Source organism: Rutilus rutilus (genome assembly GCF_951802725.1).
Source record: "Rutilus rutilus genome assembly, chromosome: 3".
In the NCBI taxonomy this organism is placed as follows: domain Eukaryota; kingdom Metazoa; phylum Chordata; class Actinopteri; order Cypriniformes; family Leuciscidae; genus Rutilus; species Rutilus rutilus.
Window position 1 is genome coordinate 23,249,837 of NC_140211.1, and position 24,214 is coordinate 23,274,050.

At 39.4% G+C, this 24,214-nt stretch overlaps 1 protein-coding gene across 2 annotated transcripts in view; it reads left to right on the plus strand.

Annotated features, from left to right (window-relative positions):
- The window catches only part of glceb (glucuronic acid epimerase b), a 59,630-nt gene that overhangs the window by 14,092 nt on the left and 21,324 nt on the right, over nucleotides 1-24,214 (plus strand). For both annotated transcript variants that reach the window (XM_084404255.1, XM_084404254.1), the window contains exon 2: nucleotides 21,993-22,107. The gene's annotated coding sequence lies outside the window, so the exon portion shown is untranslated. The remainder of the gene's footprint in view (nucleotides 1-21,992; nucleotides 22,108-24,214) is intronic.

Consider the following 24,214-nt stretch of genomic DNA (forward strand, 5'->3'; position numbering starts at 1 on the left):
ATCACCTTTTGCTGCTCCAGAGACAAACAGAAAGAAGAAATCTGCATTCTGTTTTATGAATATTCATGAATGTTTTGTAGCATCTCCTTGTTAATATCAAAACTAATATCAGCTTTCATACCAGGGGCCGGTGGCAAAAACTTCCAAGACTAGTCTTACAAGTTAGTCATCAAATTAATTTTCTGTTAGACTGTTCATAAACTTTTTAACTATTCAGTTATATAAAAATGTAGATTGGTCTAATTTGATACTGTAAGACTGCTTGCCCCTTGGCTAATTTCTAGTTGGTCAGACTAGTTCTTAGGACACAGTCTGTTTATGCAATTGGCCCCAGTTGACGGAGCTGTAGCTCAACTCACTGTACTTGCGTAACTGTGATTTTGTTAATCATTTACTGTGGTTTTATTAACCAAGACATCTGGAACACATGAAACAATTTTTTAATAGTTTTGTTGTAAAAAGTTTACATGATCTTCTAGACTGTCATAGTTTTTGTTTTTGAGTATGAGAATGAGTTGTAGTCATGCAAGTATCAGAAATATTTGATTATAAATAAATAGGCCATTTTTGGCACCACATAACGAAGTTTTCCATTAAATTATAGTTCATAAATTTATAGCTGGCATTGAGTTTCATTTATGGGTGTGAAATAGCTTGTTGTTATTGCTAATTACAAATAAATTATTGTATATAAAATATTCAATGTTTTAAATAAGAAATAATTCATGGTACTTTGGTACTCATCATTCTTCTTCCTCCAAACACGTTTAGTGGAATTATGACCAAAAAGTTCTATTTTGGTCTCATCTGACCACATGACTTTCTCCCATGACTCCTCTGGATCATCCAAATGGTCATTGGCAAACTTAAGACGGGCCTTGACATGTGCTGGTTTAAGCAGGGGAACCTTCCGTGCCATGCATGATTTCAAACCATGACGTCTTAGTGTATTGCCAACAGTAACCTTGGAAACGGTGGTCCCAGCTCTTTTCAGGTCATTGACCAGCTCCTCCCGTGTAGTTCTGGGCTGATTTCTCACCTTTCTTAGGATCATTGAGACCCCACGAGATGAGATCTTGCATGGAGCCCCAGTCCGAGGGAGATTGACAGTCATGTTTAGCTTCTTCCATTTTCTAATGATTGCTCCAACAGTGGACCTTTTTTCACCAAGCTGCTTGGCAATTTCCCCGTAGCCCTTTCCAGCCTTGTGGAGGTGTACAATTTTGTCTCTAGTGTCTTTGGACAGCTCTTTGGTCTTGGCCATGTTAGTAGTTGGATTCTTACTGATTGTATGGGGTGGACAGGTGTCTTTATGCAGCTAACGACCTCAAACAGGTGCATCTAATTTAGGATAATAAATGGAGTGGAGGTGGACATTTTAAAGGCAGACTAACAGGTCTTTGAGGGTCAGAATTCTAGCTGATAGACAGGTGTTCAAATACTTATTTGCAGCTGTATCATACAAATGAATAGTTAAAAAATCATATATTGTGATTTCTGGATTTTTTTTTTTAGATTATGTCTCTCACAGTGGACATGCACCTACGATGACAATTTCAGACCCCTCCATGATTTCCAAGTGGGAGAACTTGCAAAATAGCAGTGTGTTCAAATACTTATTTTCCTCACTGTATGTATAATGTATATATATATATATATATATATATATGATTCGCCAAATCAGTTTATGTACTATCTGAACATACACTCTTAACATTAGTCAATCAAGCATTATATTATGATAATCAAGCACTATTTAATGATAGAACTTTAGTAATTAGAAGTAAAACTTGGTTACCATGTATCAGTTATTTTTGAACATATTTGTCATTTTAACTCAACTAAGGTGAGGATATATATATATATATATAAAATACAGGATAAAATGTAGAAATACCTGCTTACTGTACCTCTCTCCACTGATCTCCAAAGTAACCCGCTCAAAGGGCTCCAGGACTCTGCACACCTCCTCCACCACCTCCCATTCCTCTTGGGTCAGAGGATCAACAGGTGGATTGACAATGGCCAGGGTAGAGATGATGGCATCCTTTGACTCAAGAAACCGTTTCAACATATAAAATGTTGAATTCCAACTTGTAGTGCAGTCTTGTTTAGGCCTTCGCTCAGGCATTCCCATCTGGCGTTGTGTAGACTTCAGTTTTTCAGCACCTACTGTGCTCCTGTGGAAGTATTCCACAGCTGCTTTCACTTTGTCCACAGTGGGCTTCATCACCTTCAGAGCATCTCTTACAATCAGGTTGATTGTGTGGGCAAGACATGGATGATGGGTCCACTTTAAAATTTTCACGGCTTTGGTTATGTTAGCTGCATTGTCACTAACACAACAGACCACTTTTCCATCTATGTGCCATTCTTTTGCCACTCTCAACAGTTCCAGAAGAAAAATCTTCAATGAAGTGACATGTACTGACATGTAATTAGTGGTTATCCTTGATGTCCAGCAGTCAGTGGCAAGGCAAACTGCAGTAGCTTTTTTGACTCTTTCTTGTACTGAAACCCTTGTGCTCTCATACAGGTGTGGAATAAGTGATTTTGAAATTACTTTCCTGCATCGAATTGTGTACACTGGATTTAGACTACTGCTATAATTTCTAAAACCTCTGTCCTCCATGATCGAAAATGGCTGGAAATCGGTGGCAAACATTTTAGCCAATGCATTATCAATTTGGCCTTGTTTTGCTACAGACATTGACTTTTGCATAAACTGTGGGTCGCGGAGTAGGCCTACTTGACTGAGTGGATACATCTCCACGTGTGGAGGTGCTGGCTCCAGTCGCTCCACCACCATCACTAGTGGGACTGCTAGTTTCTCAAAGCTCCGCTAGCTTCACAGTTGGGTGCAGAATTTGCATATGCCGTTGTAGGTTGTGCGTAGAACCGGCTGTATATGAGATTTTGTTTTGGCAAATTCTACACTGTGCTTTAACATTGTCTACATCATTAAAATTATTCCAAATGCTGCAGTGCTTCCGACTCCTTTTCCTGCTTTTGTTTTCACAGCTGTTTTTCCTCTCCACTGAGTTTCGACTACTCGTCTGACTGTGTGTGTGTGAGAGAGAGTTGGCTTGGCCCTCCTCCATGCAGTATAATTGGTTGACACCGCGTGTATGATTGACAGGAACAGAATGTGAGGCTGATCAGACAGTCGAAACGAATGTGTGTGCGCCTTTAGGCCTATATCATAATTTTTTTTGTTGTTCTTTGAACTAGTCAATTATTTTAAATAATTTAATTATTCATTATTTCATTATTACATAATGTTTAATTTCTATAGGCTATATTTTTTTTAAATAGAGTGGGCTCTTATGCGATATGCGACCCTGCTCCCGACGTTCACCTACAAGAGCCGGCTCATTGGCGAACGACCCATCACTAATATCTTCCGCTTGTTCTTAAAAGCTGAATAAATTCAAAATGAACTCCGTTATTTTGACAGGAGAATACAACAAAGAATATCGTTTACATGTAGCGCGTCGATTCTGCGTGGTATGTAAGGCTCTCGCTCTTTCTCTTTGCGTGTGTGAGAGAAACCCAGCGCTCTCAGCAAATCGACCGTGAGTTGTGCACCTTCAAACTAGAGTGTACTGTCTGTCAAATACAGGTACGCTGTACACATCCATTGAGCTGAATAGAAATAGTAGGCTACAGATCGCTTGACTGAGAGCAAAACTCTCAAGCGCTCAGTCTGGGTGTTCAGCAAGTGAAAATATAAACTTCTATTTATCCTCTAACACACACACTGGCGAGTAAAATCTAAGAATTTATTAGCCAATGGCTAATGATAGACATTACTTAGTCGCCCAGAGTGAATCACTCGCATATGCGAGTGATTTACTCACATTGTAGAGGGTTGGGCCATTTGAAAATGTTGGCATTGGCAAGTATAAAAATCTGAAACATGAATCAAGCTTGCAGAAAGAAAACCTGAATAAAGTGAATATTTATATACATTTCATGTAGGGAGTGTTTTTGTGAGAGTTTGATGAGATTGAACTAAGTATAATGCAGATTTAGCCTCCATGCGTTGATGTTTTTGCATTTGTGCTCATGCTTTCTGTCACAGTCACTCATGTTCGGCCTCTGAGAACTTGCCATATGCTGCTGTCTGAACGCATACTAAAGACTTTATATAGACTCCGATGTGTCAGCACTGTTTAATTCTGTTTTGTTTGCTAGTTTGTCGTCTCTAATTAATGTCTCTGAGTGGTTCTGACTAGTCATAATGGTTGTTTGAGTAAGCTCTGAAAACACTGGGAAAAGCTCTGAAACGTCTAGGCTATAGTGTTGCAAGTCCCTGCTATGGGATTAAAGTTAATTCCTAAATGTCACCCTCTGTCACGCGCTTCATCTTATCCATCAGAAAGGACTTTCTTTGTTCAGTAGTTTTTCTTTTTGTCGCTGTTAGATAAGCTTGGCTAATCAAGCCGTGGCGGTCCTCTGAACGGCTGTGTCTGAACTCTTTCCTGATTCTACATCGGTTAAAAAAGCTCAGTCTGAGCTGCCATTTCATTTTCCTCTGGGTTCTATTGGCTTTATGATGAGAATTGGGGATGATTTTAGTGACACATTCATCTCACCTCTAATTTAAATGTAAAACTCAGTGAACCTATTATAAAATATTATACTTGACATTGTGCATTTGTGTCTCTGAATGTGTGAATTCTTGCATATACCTAACCTCATATTAATGTGCAGTTATAACAGCCTCCTGTTACAGGGCTGCCTTTTGTTACATTTGCCTTTTATTTGTGTTCTATATTTACCAGTATTGACCTATAAATGCAACTTTTTATTGTTATCAGTGTTGGTCTAATATGTAAAATAAGCCGCCTATATTTAATCAAATTAATTTACGCACATGATTGTATAGGAGCCTACATTTATCTCTGTATGACCAACCTCTTTTTTGTTATTTTATTTTACAGATGTTATATTATTCTTTGTTATAGACTTAACAAAGACATATAATATAAACAAAGGCACTTACTAAAACCCCTATTTATGTTTTTTCTTCTGCATTTCTAGCTTGTTTACTAATCTAGTTTATATTTTAAACTTGACATTGTGTAATTTTAGGTTTTGGCATCGATCAAAGTACTGGTAGGCTACTATTGATGTTGGTAGATTGTAAATAGTGGATTGGTGTAGTGGTATATTTGTTCCGAACCCTCACGTTATGGACTAGGGTGTAACGGTTATTTGCACCGCGGTTCACCTCAGATCTGATAATATGGTTTGTTGAAAATAACAAAGCGTAAAACAGACTGTTCCGCTAATGTATGTTTCTTTCGAATGATGTACATGATGGCTCACCAATAATACATTACAACAGCGATAATCAAAAAAATGTGAATTAAGCCGTCACTCTTTGTAAACATTGTTCAATGAGAGTATATGCTCGAAGATGACCAGTCATTTACGTCATCTTCACCCGGGTGTTCATAGCGCGCGAACGCAGGTGAGACCTGAACATCACACGTTTCTATCTGTGTTTAAACTAAACTCATTCAAGCCCTGCCAATTTAAACATTCGAGCGCAAGACTTTAAAGAGAACTCGCAAGCCTGTGTGTGTGTGTGCGTGTGCGCGCGTTCTCATCCGAAGCGCGCAGACACACCTCAGATAGCGTGCAAATATGTAGTTCGCTTTCAAGTCTTGTGCTAGAACAGACAAATTCACACAAAACTTATGTCAACATGCCCGTCTCGATTATCCCAGCAGACATAGTCCGTTATGCCATAAGTGAATTTATACAGTTGAGAAAGACAAAGCATATGTAACAGTATCAGTATTTTGGATATGTGGGTTATGTCTTAAAGGGACAGCAGCCTAATATTCCTGTTGTCTGTTTTAATGGTAATCAAACAAAATACAAGGAAATCACTCCTCTTGATTGAATAGCTTTTGTAACTTTAATAAGGATTAGCCTAATCTTTATTTTATACAGTCAAATATAATGTAATTTTACATTTGATTACTTTATTCGATTTATGTACCTGAAAACTAATGTTAGACCTACCTGAAAAACCTGAAATGCACTGTTTATTTTATTAGTATCTTTGCTCTATTGTATTTATTTGTGCTGTTGCTTGTAGTTCGATTATTTGTTCTTATTTTCTTTATTTTTATTTGACAGTAGTCCTTTTTCCCCTGAACATAACATAGCACATACCGAACCGTACAGAAACCGTGAACCTAAAACCGTGATACAAACCAAACCGTGATCTATTTGAACTGTTACACCCCTAGTATGGATGTCACAATTCGGTGCGTACAGTCAGAGCCCGTCTACGGAGAGCCTTGGCACTTCCTATTAGCCCCATTGTATCGATCTTGGTTGCAGTTCCATTAGAATTCCACTGGAGGTGATCGCGGGCGAGCGCAGACTGAATGGGAGGCTATGGGGCTAGACGGCTAAATTTGTCTCTTTCACCCGATAGCCGTTGAGAAATCTCAGAATTTATTGTAGGTTTTGCAAGTTCAACATGGGTTATAGGTCGAAAGTTGAATGAACGAGTACTTATGTCCTTTTGATTTCGTACAGGTTGAGTTGTTGTTGCCCATAACACGCTAGCATTCTGCTAATGAACGCTGATTGGTCAGTGAAGGACTGATTACGACCAGAGATACCGCTTGATGGCATCGTGGCATCCGTAGCGGGACCAGAAACAAACAAAACAAAAACTCTTCTAGCACGTGTGTTTACCTGTGTCAGCTGTGTTGTCGATGCCTCGAGAGAAAAGAAAGTGCAGAGCGTGAACGCAGCACAAGTGATCTGAGGGCGCACGCGCGCTTCCTGGTGTGTGACGTGTGCGCGCGTTCTGGGTTGTCTGCGCAAGCGCCAGAAAGCGCCGGAAGTGATCTCTCGCGCGTGTACGTCACACACCAGGAAGCCGCGCACCCTCAGATCACTTGGACGTGGATGTGTACAAGAGGTAAAAACGATATAAATACTGTTCGTTTTCTCACACAAACCGCTCGTTTCGTGTCTTAGGCCATCAATGTGTACTTACGATGGGGAATTGTTTAATTATGCTCTTTGAGGTGGTGACCATAGACCTGCATTATATGACTGACAGTCAAGAACGGTTTGACCTAAAAAGATCAAAATTGAAACTACTGCGGAAACAAAGACACCTACATCTTGGATGCCCTTGAGGTAAGCTAAAACATACCAAAATTTTATTTCAAAGTGAACTATCCCTTTAAGAAACTGACAAACAGTACAGACATGCTAGAAGACTTCCAGCTGTCGTTTGTAGCCTCTGTGCAGAGAAGCTTTGTCACAATGACAAGAATAGGAATTTTCGACAGTTCTTCTGTACTTTTGGGGTTTTGTTTCAAGCATTTGATTTGTGTGGTGTCAGCCCCAGACTTGGTAACATCCATTTGCTGCACTGAAAAGACCTCTGGAGAGACTGATGGGAAGACTTGATTCCAGATGCTCGCTGAAGATCATCATCATCTATATCTATGAAACTGCTTCTTCCATCCCCATCTCTCTCTCTCTCTCTCTCTCTCTCTCTCTCTCTCTCTCTCTCTCTCTCTCTCTCTCTCTCTCTCTCTCTCTCTCTCTCTCTCTCTCTCTCTCTCTCTCTCTCTCTCTCTCTCTCTCTCTCTCTGTCTTTGATTCCCCCCCCCCCCCCACTGTGACAGTCTCTTCTCATGAAGTATGAATTATAAATCCTGATATGAATACCAAGCCTTTGATTAGTAAATAATGCCTGGCGCTTATGCAAAGTTCAGATATGGATGAATAATCCTCTCCCTCTTCCTGTCTGCTCCTCAGAAGCTCTTTCCTGCTGCAGTGCATTTTGTCCTTGCCCTCATATCACCCTTACAGAGATGCTGTGATATGGCCCTGGCTTTTTGAAGCACTCTTCGCTCAAAGGCTTTTGATTTCAAGCATCAGCTGATAAATATTCCATGCAAGTTCCTTTCATAAGCAAACAAGGTGCAGAGAATGCGGCGCTTATCTCTTTGTTAACAGCTGGGAGACGTATCATACTTCCGCTCTCAGGACTGACACAAGGGTCAGAGGTCACAAGATGCTCCTGTGCCTTTTTGTGTTTTTGTGTTTCGTATCTCTGTAATCGGCAGAAGGCTGCCATGAGTAACACTCTGCTCGGGCTGGTGGGTTGCGAGTGGGCCTGTTCGGTGCTGTCACTGAAGCATTAGCCCATCTGAACTCGTCATCAGTGAATAATCGCACGCATATCCCGGCAGCCAGGCATGAGCCCACAGCCGTCTGACCGAATGTCTGTTTGTTTTGTTTGTGCGATCCCACGTCTTTGGTTTATGAGGAGGATGAAACCGCCTCCCTTTAAACCAGAACTTTGAAATCTCAGCCTCAGTGCAACTGTTTAATATGTAAGGGATCGATTCTGGGCTTAAAAAGGTGGTACTTTCTTTTTTAATTTGCCGGGCTTGGGGGCTTTGGTGACTCTGATGTAGAGCTGCACGATTTTGAATAAATTGAGAATCACACTTTTTTTTTCAAATAGAGATTCTATAACATGTAATTTACTAGAGGTTCTGACAAAATGATAATTGCCGCACTCTATTTAAATTGTTTAATGAATCTGAATGAATTATAAATAAAAAAAATGGTTTGAATGAATGATTCAATGACTTACTCATAAATACTTCATTGTTCCCATTTAGTTGGTTCACTCAGTACAACACATGACTATGGGATATTGCTCTCACTTGTGGGCCGATCTTTGATCACGCGACACTGTTACTATAGCACTGGGAGATCCAGTGAGAAATCATTTGAATTCACCACAGAATTAATAATATTGCTGCGAGATCTATTGATAAGCATTCAAATTCAGTGCATAATTCTCTTTTATAAACCATATCAGATCAAACAGCAGTGACGTGGAAACTAGGAGCAATGTTTTGCCATGAATGAATATAGAAGACTTTCCTGTCCACAAATCACCAACATTCACCATGGATTTAGTAACGCTAACTGTAACCATTGGTAATTACATTCAATTCAGGGTTCGTACAACCTTTTGAGAGTGAAATTCAAAAACTTTCAAGCTCTACACAACTTTTTCCAGCACTTCAAAGCTCTAAATGTGAATAATTTTGTTGCAGCTTGACTTAAGGTGTGCCCTTATACATTTTCAGTAAGAAAAACGTTAGTCTGGAGCCCTGGCACTCTGTTACTAATGAGTTGTCACTTGTCAGCAATCCACGTTTGCTTTTGGTGTGAGTAACCTTTAAGCTTCCTTTTGAGCCATGTCTGCACTTGAGCACTCCAAGAGTTTCCTTCAAGGGTGTTATTTTTCATGGCAAGAGCTTTCAGGAGAATGCCTTGGGTCTTCAGTTCACAGTGGTGCTGCGGAAAAGGTCTCTTGTAATATGGAATGACTCTGCTTTGAATTGATTTGTACTTCAGCTGAACTTGATTGTGACAGTGCGAGATGTCAAGAAACGAAAGGAAAAATGCATTTCCATTGCATTCTATGCCACTGTTTTTCTCACTTGAAGGCAGCTGCTTAATTTACCATGCCTACCTCTCGCAGGGATCTGAGATTTGATGATGAGTGGAAAGAGAGATCACAGTTAAAACATCTACCACAAAATCTGCAGAAGGCAAGAATGATGGATGAATGAGAGGGGGAGGTTGTGAGAGAGAGTTCCTGAAAATCATGAGATATCTTTGAGACACTCGGCAGGGAAGCACTTATGAAGCAGCTGCTAAAGTGTCGCAGGCCTTCGATCGAGAGTGAGGATCTCCCTTCTCCATTTATGGAGAGATGGCAAGAGAAAGACCAGAGTCCAAAATTAACACACGCAAGTTTCAAATTTAATTTATTTATAAAGCACATTTAAAACAACCTTGGTTGACCAAAGTGCTGTACAAAATTGCCTAGATCTAACACCAAAATTAAAATAAACATTCACAAGACGTTAAAAGCACAAGAGTGCAAATTGGTTATCAAAATACTTTTAAACTCAGACACTGTGGTCGCTGTTCTGATAGAAAGTGGCAATTTTTCCATAACTTGGGGCCAGCTAGTAGTAGTCTGGATCTGGGTACCTATAGTAGATGACTTGTCTGTGATCTGTGCAATCTGACTGGATAGTGTTCAGTAAACAACTCTGAAAGGAACTGAGGAGCGAGATTGTTTAACGCTGTGTATACTAACAACTAATTTTTGAATTCAACACGTTAATGAATAGGTAGCCAGCGCAATGAACATAAAATAGACGCAATATGGTCCCGTTTGCAGCGTTTTGGACCAGTTGAAGTCAATGAATAGATGAGCCCATGGTACAGCGAATTGTAGTAATCAAGCCGTGATGAAATAAAAGCATGAATTACAATCTCAAAACTCCTAGGGTTTAACTTTCGCTTAATTTTCTTCTAAGGTGGTAAAAGCTGGAACTGGCAACAGCATTGATTTGTTTGTTCAGCTTTAGGCCACTATCCAGAATAAAACCCAGATCCTTTGCTACAAAAGAACGATATGGAGTGAGAGAACCCAAGTCAACAGTGTATGAATTGACTTGAATTGTATTTTGTCATATTGTCCAGCCCTAAAACTTGTATAGTTTTTGTCAGTGTTTATTTAAAAACATCCAATGATGCAAAATAAAAATATTTAATTGAGTTGTCAATACAGTATATAACAATGCAATCTATAGGGTTTGATTTTACTCCAAAATTCAAGATATTGACACAAAATGATAACTGCAAATCCATGTTTCGCTGCCTGGAGTCCAGTTGTTTCTGTGAATTTCAGCGATCCATTTGCTTTCTGTAGCTTTCGGCAGTCTACAAATATACCTCAGATTTCTTGTCAAATCCAATTGTACAGTCAATCTCAAAGCTCTTTCCCATTTTAGATGTGTTTTGTGTTTTTGCGCCATTCACGCTGAAAACCAATGCTGCCACTCAGTGGGCGTAACCGCTGTCACTCCGTCACGTGCATACCCTCTATAAGTGACTATACAAATCAAACCGTCTAATTACAGGGCACAACAATAACAATGGCCTATACTAGCAATAACAGCATTTCAGGCATGTTAACAAAACATTCACTTGCTCTTTCAAGTCACTTGGTCTGTGCTGCACTGCCACTGAAATTTTAACATTCATTGATCTTGTACATCCCCTATAAATTTCAAATTTCAATGTGTTTTTTTATTATTTATGTTTTCTACATTATTATATGAATTACTTATTGACTTTGCTGTTTTTTTGTATACACTACCAAAATTATAGGGTCAGTAAAAAAAAAAAATGTTTTATATATATTATCTTTCAGAAATCATTCTAATAGGCTGATTTGGTGCTCAAGAAACATTTCCTACTATTACCACAGTTAAAAATGATTGTGATGCTTATTCTTTTTGTGGAAACCGTGATGCATTTCAGGATTCTTTAAATAGAAGATTCTTAATTTGAAATTAGAAATATTTTGTAACATTATACATTTCTTTACTCTCACTTTTGATCAATGTAATGCATCCTTGCTGAATAAAAGCATTAACGTCTTTAAAAAATCTTATTGACGCTATACGTTTTTTTAAAGACATTAATTCTTGCCCCCACACGTTTGAACATTAGTATTGTTAATTAAATTAATGTAAACTACATTTTCATAGCTGGTAAAAGAGCCAGTTACCCGCTATTAGCATGTGTGGCAAAAAGTTAATTTTGGACCCTGAGAAAGACGATGAGATGAGACTAAGAATCCCAGGAGGCAGTGCAGAGATAACGGGAGAATGTATGCAAAGCCTCTTCAAGAGCCATTGGAATTTTACAGATGAGCACCATATCCCTGAGAGACTATGACAGGCCCCACACATCTCCCCTACTGCGACACTCAAACTCCCAGCTTCTCTTTGTTCCCATAATCCACTGTGACGGTGAGGGTCGCATTTCCACTGCGAGAGGGCCTGACTGGAGGAGGGGCTGTCGGATCACACGGGCCATTTATAGGGCCACAAAAAAGTGCTGGGGCTCTGGTATGTGTCCACAGGGTCAAACAAAGAGGTCTTTCTCCTTTTTGAGACACTTGATGTTGCTTTTGTAGCTGTTGTTTTGGCTCTCTTATTGTTTTTAATGTTGTCCGTGGTATACATGGGGCAAGACGAAGTAAAGGGATGCTGGGCAATATTCAAGGAGGGGTCGGTTTCTGACTGTTTTTGAAAGTGTTTATTCTCTTTTTCTATTTGAACAAAAGGCTGACCGCTTCCAGGCTCCTCCGAATCAGATATTAAGATGTTCTTGTCCAATCTATTCTCACAGGCTCTGAATCTGCCAGCCTGCAGTAAGTTAAGAATGGGGTGCTTTCAAGTGCACATCTGATAACTGGCCATATTTTATCCTCCGCTCCTCTTTCAGCTTCTTTCTACCACACTCCCACCTTCCCCGCTTTTATTCTTTCTATCATCTGAAGCTGAAACCTCCATTACTCTCGAACACAGTCTACGCAGACAGAGCTGGGGAGATGAAGTGTGAGATGATTTCCTCCGAATGTAGCCATGTGCTGACTCTCGTTACTTTCGCTCCTAATGGATTCCACACTCCTGCACATTGTGAACGTACTTGACAAGGAACTCCTGGATATGTCCTTGTTCTAAAGAACATCATAGTTGCTTTTATAGAGTAGACGTGTGTAGGTGTTTTTTGTTTTCATATTCAGTGCATGTCTACTGAGTCTCTATTGCTATGTTTGGGAAATTCAACATATATTGCAGCTGGAAGTAGGGGTTATGGCTTGGCGATATACCGGTAGACACGATTAACCAGTAGAAATTTGTCAACCGGTAGAGAATTTGGACTATGGTCTCTATCGTTGTTACGCTAACATGACGTTGCTGTGCTAAGCTGTCATGAAAGCTCATCTTTGCATGCATTTTAAGTATTGCGGTTTAAAAACAAGTGATTTTAAACCGTTGAAGCGCAGTAAGCAGCGAAAGACAACTTATTTCGCTATATGCGCATGCTAAACATGAAGCCGCCGCTTCTAAAGCGCGTGAGGACTGAATTGAGTGCTTTGAGCTTGAACTATTAAATGCACATACTTATGTGTCAAAGTGACCATGTCTTTGCAAGTAAACAGTCATTTATGTCTTAAGTAAACGTAAACAGTTGAGAAAGAAAGCGCACAAGTATCGGATACGTGCAGTCGGTCTTTAAGGTGGCAGCATCCAATTTACCTGTCATTATTAATGTTCATCAAACAACAAAAAGAGAAAATCTCTCACTGCTCTTTACCGAATCACTTTTGTAACTTTAATAAGAATAATTGTATCATTTACACAGTGAAGACTATGCAGTGTTTATTTTTTATTTTTTATTACTTGTAGTGTTTCTTATTTCTAGTGCTTGAAGTTTTTCAGGTAGGTCTATTTCATGTGTATTCCAATGTAGTTTGTTTTCCTATATGCTTGTAATTAGTTTCTTTGGTCTTTCTTTATCACTGTTTACTCGTCTTCATTAAAATTGAGTTTTTTTTTTATATATTTTTTTATTAGTTTTTTGTGATATTGAAAATGGTGACAAGAATTATGAAATTTTCAATGTTATCAAAACCTTATTTAAAGCGAAAGTAACTGTATCGTGATATATATCGTGAAATACAATTTCTCATATTGTGATGTAAGATTTTGGTCATATCGCCCACTCCTAATGTTGATGATAATTTTTCCTGTCTCTACAAAAGGAGAATTGAAGAAGCTTGTTGTGTATTCTTCAGAATAAACTCTTCAACCTCAAACTCTTGTTTTCCCCTGCCCCCAACATCTCAACTCTTCAAAATCTCCTCCTCTCTTAGTCTTTTAAACTCCACTCTTTTCTTTTGAGATTTGTCTCAGACTAATTTCAGTTAGCTTTTTAATTGCCTTTTGTTCATAAGAGTGTGTATCTGTGCGTGCAGACGTGTGATGGTGGCTGGATTTAGAAGAACCTCAGTTCATTCTAGGGATAGACGTGACCTGAGGGAGCTGCCACGTAAATGAGTAAATCTCTCTCTCTCTCTCTCTCTCTCTCTCTCTCTCTCTCTCTCTCTCTCTCTCTCTCTCTCTCTCTCTCTCTCTTTCTCTTTCTCTTTCTCTTTCTCTTTCTCTTTCTCTTTCTCTCTCTCTTTTTTTTCAAGCATATGGCATGTGCTCTGAACAGTAACTAACCCTCTAGGGCTTTTAGCTAAAGTACGTCCTTATTTGGTGTATGGAAACCATGAAACGCTACATGGACAGGGTTGACAACCTGTATTTAAATGCATCATTCATTCACTTTGGATATGTTTTTTTCCCCTTCATATCTTGACAAACATGAATGAATAACAAGTTTGTGTGTAGATGAAACAATGGAAAAAGTTTGACCTGTTAAAATGAATAGTTAACCCCAAAAAAATGTATATACAGTGTGTACTGCGAACTTAAGTTTTGGTTGCTTGGACTTTCAGAGGAGGGACAGTTTTGAACGACTTGAGTGTGAATAATAACAGAATTTTCATCTTTGGGTGAACTAACCCTTTAATATCACCATGAAATCAAAATTGACAATCTTCTTTTTTATGGAAAATTGCAATTTATGACTTGTAGATTAGCGGAAGGGCTGGTCATAACAGTTGTCCAATAGCTCGACAAATTTCAATCCCTCCCCTCTAACAACCTGGCTCTCACATGAAACGATCATAAAAATGAAAATATGACAATTCAATTGATTCCTGATGGACAAAATCCCACCCTACGTTTTTTTTTTCTCGTTTGAGTGGTTTCACTCAGATGTGCCGCAACAGGGAAGGAAACGGCATTCACAATTTCTTGTTTGTGCTGACTTGAAAGGGTAGTTGAATCCTAGTATTGAGCTAATTAAATATGAGCTAAATAATTGTGTAATTTACTCACCCTCGTTTCATTCCAATCCAAACCCTCATTTCACATATTAGACAATGCATCATATTTAAGGGATTGAATATTTATTTATTTATACATTGAGCTTAGCTCAAGGTTCTCATTTATACGTGATGTCACGCTTCTTTTGTTTGTAGCTCTCCTCCTTCTAGTCCATCAGAGTATGACATGAAGGAATTTCTAAATTGCTTGGATTTCATCTTTCAGCTTCTGTGATTTAGGTGAGAAACAGGCATGAAAGATGAGGCTTTTAATAGTAACCGTCGACAATGCCCAGCAGACAGCCGCACGTAAATGAGGTGTTAACTAGCATTGACTCCAAGACAGACAACCTAAAGATCAGCATCTGTGAAGTGCAAAGAGAAGCATTAAATACATTTTACCATGAAAATGTGTGTTGCTTGCTTTGTAGCCTTTTAAAACCCTACTTGGCTGAATCGTCATGAATTATCTACATCATGTCTAATCATTACTGGTATATCTATTTTTATATTTTTTATATTCTATAACATTTTTACTTTGTGACGGATGGGAGCCCTGCCAATGAGCCTTGTATCCAACATAATGTTATAAACTAGAAAATATCAGATTTAAGTGCTTTGTCAATATTCCCATTTTATGAAAAATGATCAATACCTTCTTTACGGTGTGATTTACTGCAGTTTTTAATTTAACAAGCCTCTCCTCGGGTGCCGGAAAACTGTTATGGCGGAGATTAATTGTGGGGTGAAGAGTTACAGTCACTCTCCACTCACTGTGGTTGATGGATCGTCACTACATTAACGACCAGGCTGTCGACAAGCCTGTAAATTCATCATGAATGCAATTACTAATATGTATTTGTTTCTTCTCCATCATTTATGGTCTATTTAAAGACTGTAACTCAGTGTTCCTTGACGTGAAAGTGTACTTAACGCCTAGGCCGAATGTGCTGTGCCAGTTTCATTTTCCCTCACAACAGATTTCATTTATGGATAACTGGCCAATTAGCTTGGAGTTGATCTCCTCTTAACATCTTACAACAGCATTAGCTTTGCCATTTTTTTCATTTAGTCAACTAAAACAACCGCCAACACCATCAGATGATATTTGATAGTACATTTAATCTGTGGGTTGAATTTGTCCTCCTGTGGAAGCAGTTAAAGCTGTTTGCAATCAGATGTTTATCCCAGGAAGTGGATATGCCATCGACGTAAACGAACAACCAGTATACAGGCTTAGCTGGTGTTAATAGATGATATCTGAAATTGGCCACCACCTCAGAAGAGATAAGCACACAGTGATAACTTAGTCTTCAGGTTGCAGAAAATATTTTAGTGAGCTCCTGTAAGTTAGGTTTGGGTACTTTATTTGTTCCCGCAGGTAAATTTGTTTTGCAGTAAAATTATATGATAATAGCATCCATTCTTGACTCACAATTTTCAAAAACACATAAAAATCCCAATATATCACAACAAAATAACAATAACATGATACGTGTGCTCAAGACGCCACCACTCAAGACGTATCATAAAAAATTAGTTAGATACATATATGCCCATATACATGTATACCTATACATATACAAATATATACACAGACATAATACCCCTACCGCTTATTCAACAAGGTTAAAACGGCAGGAAGAAAGCTGTTTTTACACCTCTTTGTTCTGCACCTTGGGACTAAAAACCTCCATCCAGAGGGAAGAAGCTGAAACTCACTGTGCAAAGGATGGGAGACATTTAAAATAGAAGTAGCCATCGTCTGTGACTGTCTAGTATACAGGGATGCTGGATACAACTGTGACTCACCAACCAACTCGACTAGACCATTTAACTATGTGGTTTAAGGAATTTCTTCGAATGACCAAACCATTACCACCAAGGAAAAGGACAAAACTGATTTAAACCAAAAAAGCATGATAGAACATGTTCATTATCATTTGGTCAATATGAAAGTGTAATAGTTTCCTTAAACAATTTAAGCGCTGGCTACCCTTTTTGCACACGGCTGCACTATTAACTTCAAAGTTAAATTTTGCATCAATAATAGTACCAAGGTTTGCACATACTCAATGGTCTGACCTTTCATTAAAGTAGTTTCATTCATGCTATTGTTCCTACTAAAATCAATGACCATATCTTTAGTTTTTGATATATTAAGCTGGAGGTAAGATTCCTCACACCAGTGTACAAAATCATCAATAACTGGGCATTGGCTGATCTCATTCTCCGGAAGCAGACTAACAATAACCGAATCATCTGCATATTTTATGATGGTTCCATAGGCATAACTGCTCTGACACACATTTGTGTAGAGAATAAATATCAAAGGTGACAACACACCTTTGTGTGTTCTCCTGAGGAGACCCTATAGAAGAGCTTTTTCGGTCAGACAAAATACCATTGACCCTCACTCTCTGTGTACTATTAAGCCGCTTTTCCACCGAAATTACCCGGAACAATTTGTCCCAGGAACTTTTTTCCCAGGAACCTTTTTTGCCCCAGACCGGTTGCTTTCTGCGTTTACACCGCAGTCTAAAGTACCGGGAAGGTAAACTGCGCGCAACTGCTCCTCCCAGTCTGCGACGGACAGTAATCAGTTTTGAGCGCCACATTTATAAGTATGGAGGAGATTCAAACTGTGCTGCAGTTATTGGTTTACTAACAAGGTAATTAACATAACAAAATAGACGAGCACTGGTACTAAAGCGTGTTCAGAAAGCTCGTATGCGTATAAAATATGACAAGGTGGTATATTGTGAGATGACTGGGACGAACGCGCAAAAATTTCCTTTTGCGCAAATACGCTTAAAAAAAGCCTGAACCCCGTCTATCAATCATAAATAGTGACAGTCTTGTAAATAGTTGTTTGTTACCAACCTCAATGCGCTATTTCAATCCTGTTATAGTAAATTTGTAACATGGTTTGCCTTGCAATAGATGACAATGTGTAGCTAAACATAATGACTTAATATTAAAAGCTGTGGCAGAAAAGAGACGAGCACTGATAAAGCGTGTTCAGAGCTCGTAATGCTAACGTTAGATATAAAATTGTATGTTATCAGCTATTGCGGACATTGGCCGTGAGATGGCTGTGACGAACGCGCTGAAAGTTTCCTCTTCCACAAATACCCAAATAATAAACCCTGAAACTCGTCGCCAGTCCCCCAGTTTTTTTTTATTAAATTCCATATTTGCAGACAGACAACTTTACTGCATGAAGCCACTTTTTAAAAGGGAGGTTAAAATAAAGAAAATGCTGCGTGGAGTCATCCAACCAAAATGCGGCGTGAACACAACCAATCAGCTTGTGCAGCGCACAAGTCCCACCCCTGAAAGTTCCTGAACTTTGAAAAAGTACTACCTCATGAGCAGGGACTATCGGAGGGGGAAATATTTACCCGGAACTTCATTTAGACCCTGGTTCCTGCGGTGTAAACACATCGAGTACCAGCCCAAAGTTCCTAGTTCCTGGGGAAAGTTCCTGCGGTGGAAACGCGGCTTTAGTTAAAAAGTCAAGAATCCAACCCATCAGACTATTACTTAACTCAAACTGTTGTAAGAGCCTTCTGGTTAAAATGTGGGGTTGGAATATATTTAAAGCCGATGAAAAGTCTATAAATAGACGTCTGGCATGTGTCCCATTTCCATCCAAATGTCTAAAAAGCAAATTAAGCAATGTTATTGCATCTTCCACTTCTCTGTGGATTTTATGCAAACTGCAAGGGGTCCAGTGCATGTTCAGTCTGCCTCAAGATCTCGGACCTGGGGCCTCATTTATAAACGTTGCGTACGCACAAAAGAAGGCGTACGCCGCTCTCTACGCAATAATTGGTATTTATAAAAAGCAAACTTGACAGGAAAATGTGCGGTCCTTCACGCAAACTCTGACCCAGGCGTACGCACAAAAACGGGTGAAATGAGAAATGGCGACACCGTCGGCAGATGGAAGAAACACGTGAAAGTGTGTGAAATTGTGTGAAACTGTAGACCGTTGTGTAAAAGAAATGGCAATACTGCCTCTCATAAATAACATGACTTCACAAAGCAAGTCTTACAATTAACAGCCTACACGAACACCCGTTTGATCGATCTGCAGTGTAAAACAAACCAAATCAAACGAAGATTACAACAGAAATGCAAATTAACACATATTTGCCAAAAAAAAATTGAAATATGTTCTGCAATAATATTGGCATGTTATGCAATTCATCCTCATAACACATCTTGTCAGATGCAATCAAATGGATGGTAATAAAATGCCATGATGCCATCACAATGCGTAATGACACACAATGGCTGATCTTGCGCTCTTAGAAGATGTGGCAAATGGAAGGATTCGAAGTGAACGCATCTTCAGACAGCAAGAAGACTTTGATGCCCGACCATTTCTTTTTTATTTCGGCCACGGTCCGAGGTTGTGAGGCTGCAGCATTAAAGGCGTCTGCAACCTTTTGCCACTCAAGTGCCTTTTTGGCATTAGTAATGCCCACACTGTGCCCTCCAAACAACATTTTACTCCTCTTTTCCCCCTCGCCAACGATCATTTCTACTTCACATTGAGTGAAGTTACGTTTCTTGGTTTTCCTCTCTGTGTTTGCCATGATTTCGCAATCGATGAATATTAACTTGTGGGCGTTTCACGGACTATTTATGGGCAACTATGGGCGTGACATGAAGCCGCAAAAGCTGCGCTACATTTAGAATTGATTGTGATTTATTAAGGGAAAACTAAGTAGGATGTGCGTGCGCACGGTTTTATAAGTCCGAATATTTCTGTGCGTACGCACGTCCTATGTTTCATCCGTACGCCACATCTGACGCAAATCCTACGCAAAGTTTTATAAATGAGGCCCCAGACCAGTTTCTCAGAAATCTTCATTAAAACTGAAGTCAAAGTGACCAGATTGAAATACAACCACAGTATCTTTCCAGAGGGGACTTTTGAACGTGATTTAAGTAACTGGCCACAGATATTATCAGGAGCAGGGCTTTTGTTCACATTTACTGAATTAAAAGCATTGATCCTGAAGATCAATGTTGAAATGCTGATTATCCATAAGTTTAAGACTCAATTCCTGAATTTCTTTGCTAAAATCCAAAATTATAAAAAAAACAATTGAGAGCATTTGCAAATGCAATATCTGAGTTAAAACCATCTAACATAACAGTGAACAGTGCTGCTGTTTAAATTGTTAAGGTCTGCTATAATTTTCATACTCGCCCAAGCTGAACCAGAATTTTCTTTTTCTCCAATTCTACTTTGTAGTTTTGTTTAGTTTTCAATCTTCAACTCTTTTGTAATTCGTTACATTTCTATAGCACTTTTCTAGGTATTTAAAGCATTTTACATAAGGAAGGGGGAATCTCCTCAACCACCACCAATGTGCAGCATCCACCTGGATGATGCGACGGCTGCCATATTGCGCCAGAACGCCCACCACACACCAGCTTATTGGTGGAGAGGAGACCGAGTGATGAAGCCAATCTGTGTATATATGGGGATGATTAGGGGGCCATGATGGACAGAGGCCAATGGGCAAATTTGGTCAGGATGCCGGGGTTAAACCCCTACTCTTTTTCCGAAGGACATCCTGGGATTTTTAATGACCACAGAGAATCAGGACCTCGGTTTAAAGTCTCATCCGAAGGACGGTGCTCTTTGACAGTTTTAGTTCTAGGAACTAACCACCGTGATTGTTCCCAGAGAACTAATGGTTCCCCTAGGAACATTTTCTGGTTGCATTCGCACCGCCTGTAGGAACTCTGAAGTGACGTAAGCCGCGCTTGTTGTGACTTTTATTTTGACGGCGTGACAGACCTTTATTTTGATGGCGATGAGAACACCAGAGCCTGAGCAAACAAACAATGCTTGCATTCTCCGTGTTCATTAGTTTACAAGTCCTGTCTAATATGTTATTTGATAGAACTATTAGATAGAACTATAAATAGAAATTAGACGGTAATAAAAAGTTAGTAGTGTATACCGTGTGGTTGATGTCCAGTAATGCTAGCTGAGCTCAGTCTACTGAATACATAATCATGTTTCACTTGGTCCCCTCAAAGTTGCGTTGGATTTTATCTTCAGCGTAAAGGTTAAGAGGCCCATCTATCACTGTTTTCCATGATCGTAGAGTTAGTTTGTGGAGTAAATATATAGGCTATAATCTGTGTGTTTACACAGCCTTTTTTAAAATGGCGGGTACTGTTGTTTTGCGTGCGTTCGACCAATCAGCGTACGCTAATGTCACGGGTAGTTCCTGTAGTGCTGGTTTAGACCCTACTCTGAAGTAGGAGCTAAATTAGTTCCTTCAAAGTCCCTAGAACTAAAATAGTTCCTAGTTCCTGCGGTGCGAACGCGCCAAAATTTGGGTACTTCTGCCAATAGTTCTAGGAACTATGAAAAGGCTCCTCCTGTACGAAAGCCCCTATAGTGTCCCCATCACTTTACTGGGGCGTTAGGACCCACACAGACCACAGGGTGAGCGCCCCCTGCTGGCCTCACTAACACACCTTCTAGCAGCAACCTGGTTTTCCCAGGAGGTCTCCTATCCAGGTACTGACCAGGCTCAATCCTGCTTAGCCTCAGTGGGCAACCAGTCTTGGGCTACAGGGTGACATGGCCGCTGGCAACTATTTTGTAGCCATATGCAATCAGAGGCTGCTCCCTGTTTAAAGGCGATTTTTTTTTTTTTTCTTTTTTTTTTTTTTTCTGGACTTAACAGATTTAGTAACCCATGGTTTGTTATTAGAATGTAATTTAACACGTTTACAGGGAATTTCCGTGTCCCTGCAAAAAGCAACATATGAGCATGTTACATCCACCAGTGAATCCAAATCATCACCACAGGACTGTGTAAAAATGTCCCAATCAGTATACAGCAGTAACATTCCTGCAAGCAGGACATAGTTTATTCTAACCAGACTCTTATGTCCTTGATCTTTGATCCTTGATCTAGAGTATGATCAGAAGAAACTGTGTCCTGCTTGCAGGAATGTTCATGGATTAGGCTACAAGTTTCTTGAGTAAAAGGTCAAATTATTCTGTAAATATTTTCTTATTTTTCTCACCTTATTTCTGTTTCTATTTCATCTGTTTCAGGTTTGACAAACTGTTCTGTGAAGCAGATCCCTAAATGAACCGGAGCAGAGTATCCTAGCTGTGGCATAGAGCACAATGACGGCACAGTCAGACGTTCACTGATGATTGGAGCTGGGTAAGTAACAAGAACCTGACAGTTAGCAACTGGCTAAATCACTATTGTATTATCCACTCACTTTTGTTAGACACTGCTTATGATCAGTTATTCACTCTAGTGTTGTGCCATATGAAATGGTTGAAATCACTAAATAGTTTCAGTACACTATTGATCAATAGCTTGAGGTCAGTAAACATTTAAAACATCTGAATGTATTTGATTCCTTTGATAACCTGTGATACAACTTTTTTTTCATTCTAACATTATACATTTATTTAATGCATCCTTGCTGAATAAAACTATTAATTTCTTACCAAAGTAAGTATATGTAAATGTGGGGTGATCTGATGTAAATTTAAGCCTCTCTACCCATAAAGTCTCGTTCACACCAACAGTGATTAAATCACTGGAAGTAGCAGTCTCTGTACTAATAGATGTAAGTAGGCTATATCTAGCCTGTGTCCAGTCTGCAATTTTGGTAGTCGTTTATTGTGAGATGCTGCAAAAGACACCAGATGAGAGTACAACGGTTAAAGACGCCCGTCTAGCGTGTTTACATTGAAAAACAATGGAAAAGTAGTGCAGTGGAATGGAAAAACACATTCTGTGTGAACAGCCCCTAAAAGTTGACTGCAGTCTGTTTGCTAGTGCTGTTTGTGTATGGGGTCATAATGACTCTGTCAGATGGTTTGCTTCTCCTGTCTTCATTTTATGAGAAGTGTTTAATCCCTCCGTTGGCCGTAAGATCGTAAGCTTTTTGGTAATATAACAGCTCTAATCCCCTGACTGCTGATGAATTTGATGAGGGGCATTACTTTCAAAGCAATTTCTCTGCTCACCCACTGCAAGAAGAGATATGCCTTGAAACACTGGTTTAAAGACCATTGACTAGTGCATTTGATTTGGTGAGGGTATTTGTTTTTATTTTAGTATTCTGTAAAAAAAATTAAAGATACCAAATAATGTGCAGTCATAATATACCAAAATGCTGTCATCCTGGAAATGTCCGTAATAACCCTGTTTTTTTTAGTTCGAAACCACTTGCCTAAGCGAACTTCCCAGAAAAGTTTAAGGCTGGTAAATACCTTTGTACTACCATTGGTCCATAGCGGTTAGATTCATAGCTAGAATTTGTTTAAAGAAGCATGTGCAGTTATAGTATATATTGCTGGTCCTGTATTTCGAACTTCATTTTATCCCTAAGCGAAGAAAACGAAAATTGCCGTGACTACATTGGGGTTTTCGGCTGGGTTTTTAATCAGAGCAGAAATTAAAGCTGCTTGTAACGAGGTTGGTGGTCCAGGGAAAGAAGGATGCGGGAAACAGCGAACATCTAAAGACTTTAATTATAAAATAAACAAACACAAAACGAAAGTAAAAGCACACACATAAACAGAACATAGCCTAACATAAAATAGTTTAACTCTCTCGTCCTTTCCTGTTGTCACTCCTCCTTTTATGCTTTCGAAGCTCCTCAGTAAGAGATACGAGACCGGTGTAGCGTGCAGGTGGCACTTATCATCAATCAGGCCACCAGCCTCGCGCCACTCTCTCACGGTTCTGCCCCGCACTGCTTGCCACACTGCTGCTCTGGGGTTTTTTCTTTCGGATCAGGTCACGTTCATTTGTAAATCGGTTGAGCTCATTTCTACCATTAGAAAGATCTGGAAAAAAAATCATACATTTACCCGCACATAGACACCCCTATTCTCGAAGAAATCAGGACAGAAGTGGTTGAAAGTGCACAAAAGAGACTGATTAAAACACCTGTTGTAAACAAGGATGTGTCTTCCTCGTCTACTTATGATCCTATGAACACATCTTAATACCAGGTGTAAACGGGGCCTTACTTTAACCCCCATATAAGGTAAGACATATCCTCCAGTATTTCTGCTATAATTATGACAAAGCTCCTTGTTTTAAATCATTTTTTAAAATGACAACTGGAAATTAAATGGAAATATTAGGGGAAAAGCTTGGTCATACAATTGATATATACTCCTCAGGATCTCATTGGCTTCATTAGCACACACTAGCAAAAAATAGCAGTGGTTTTAGGGTGCTCAGAGACACTGCAGGGATGAACAGGAGTATAGTCCTTGCAGTGTTCTTTTTCACAACAATC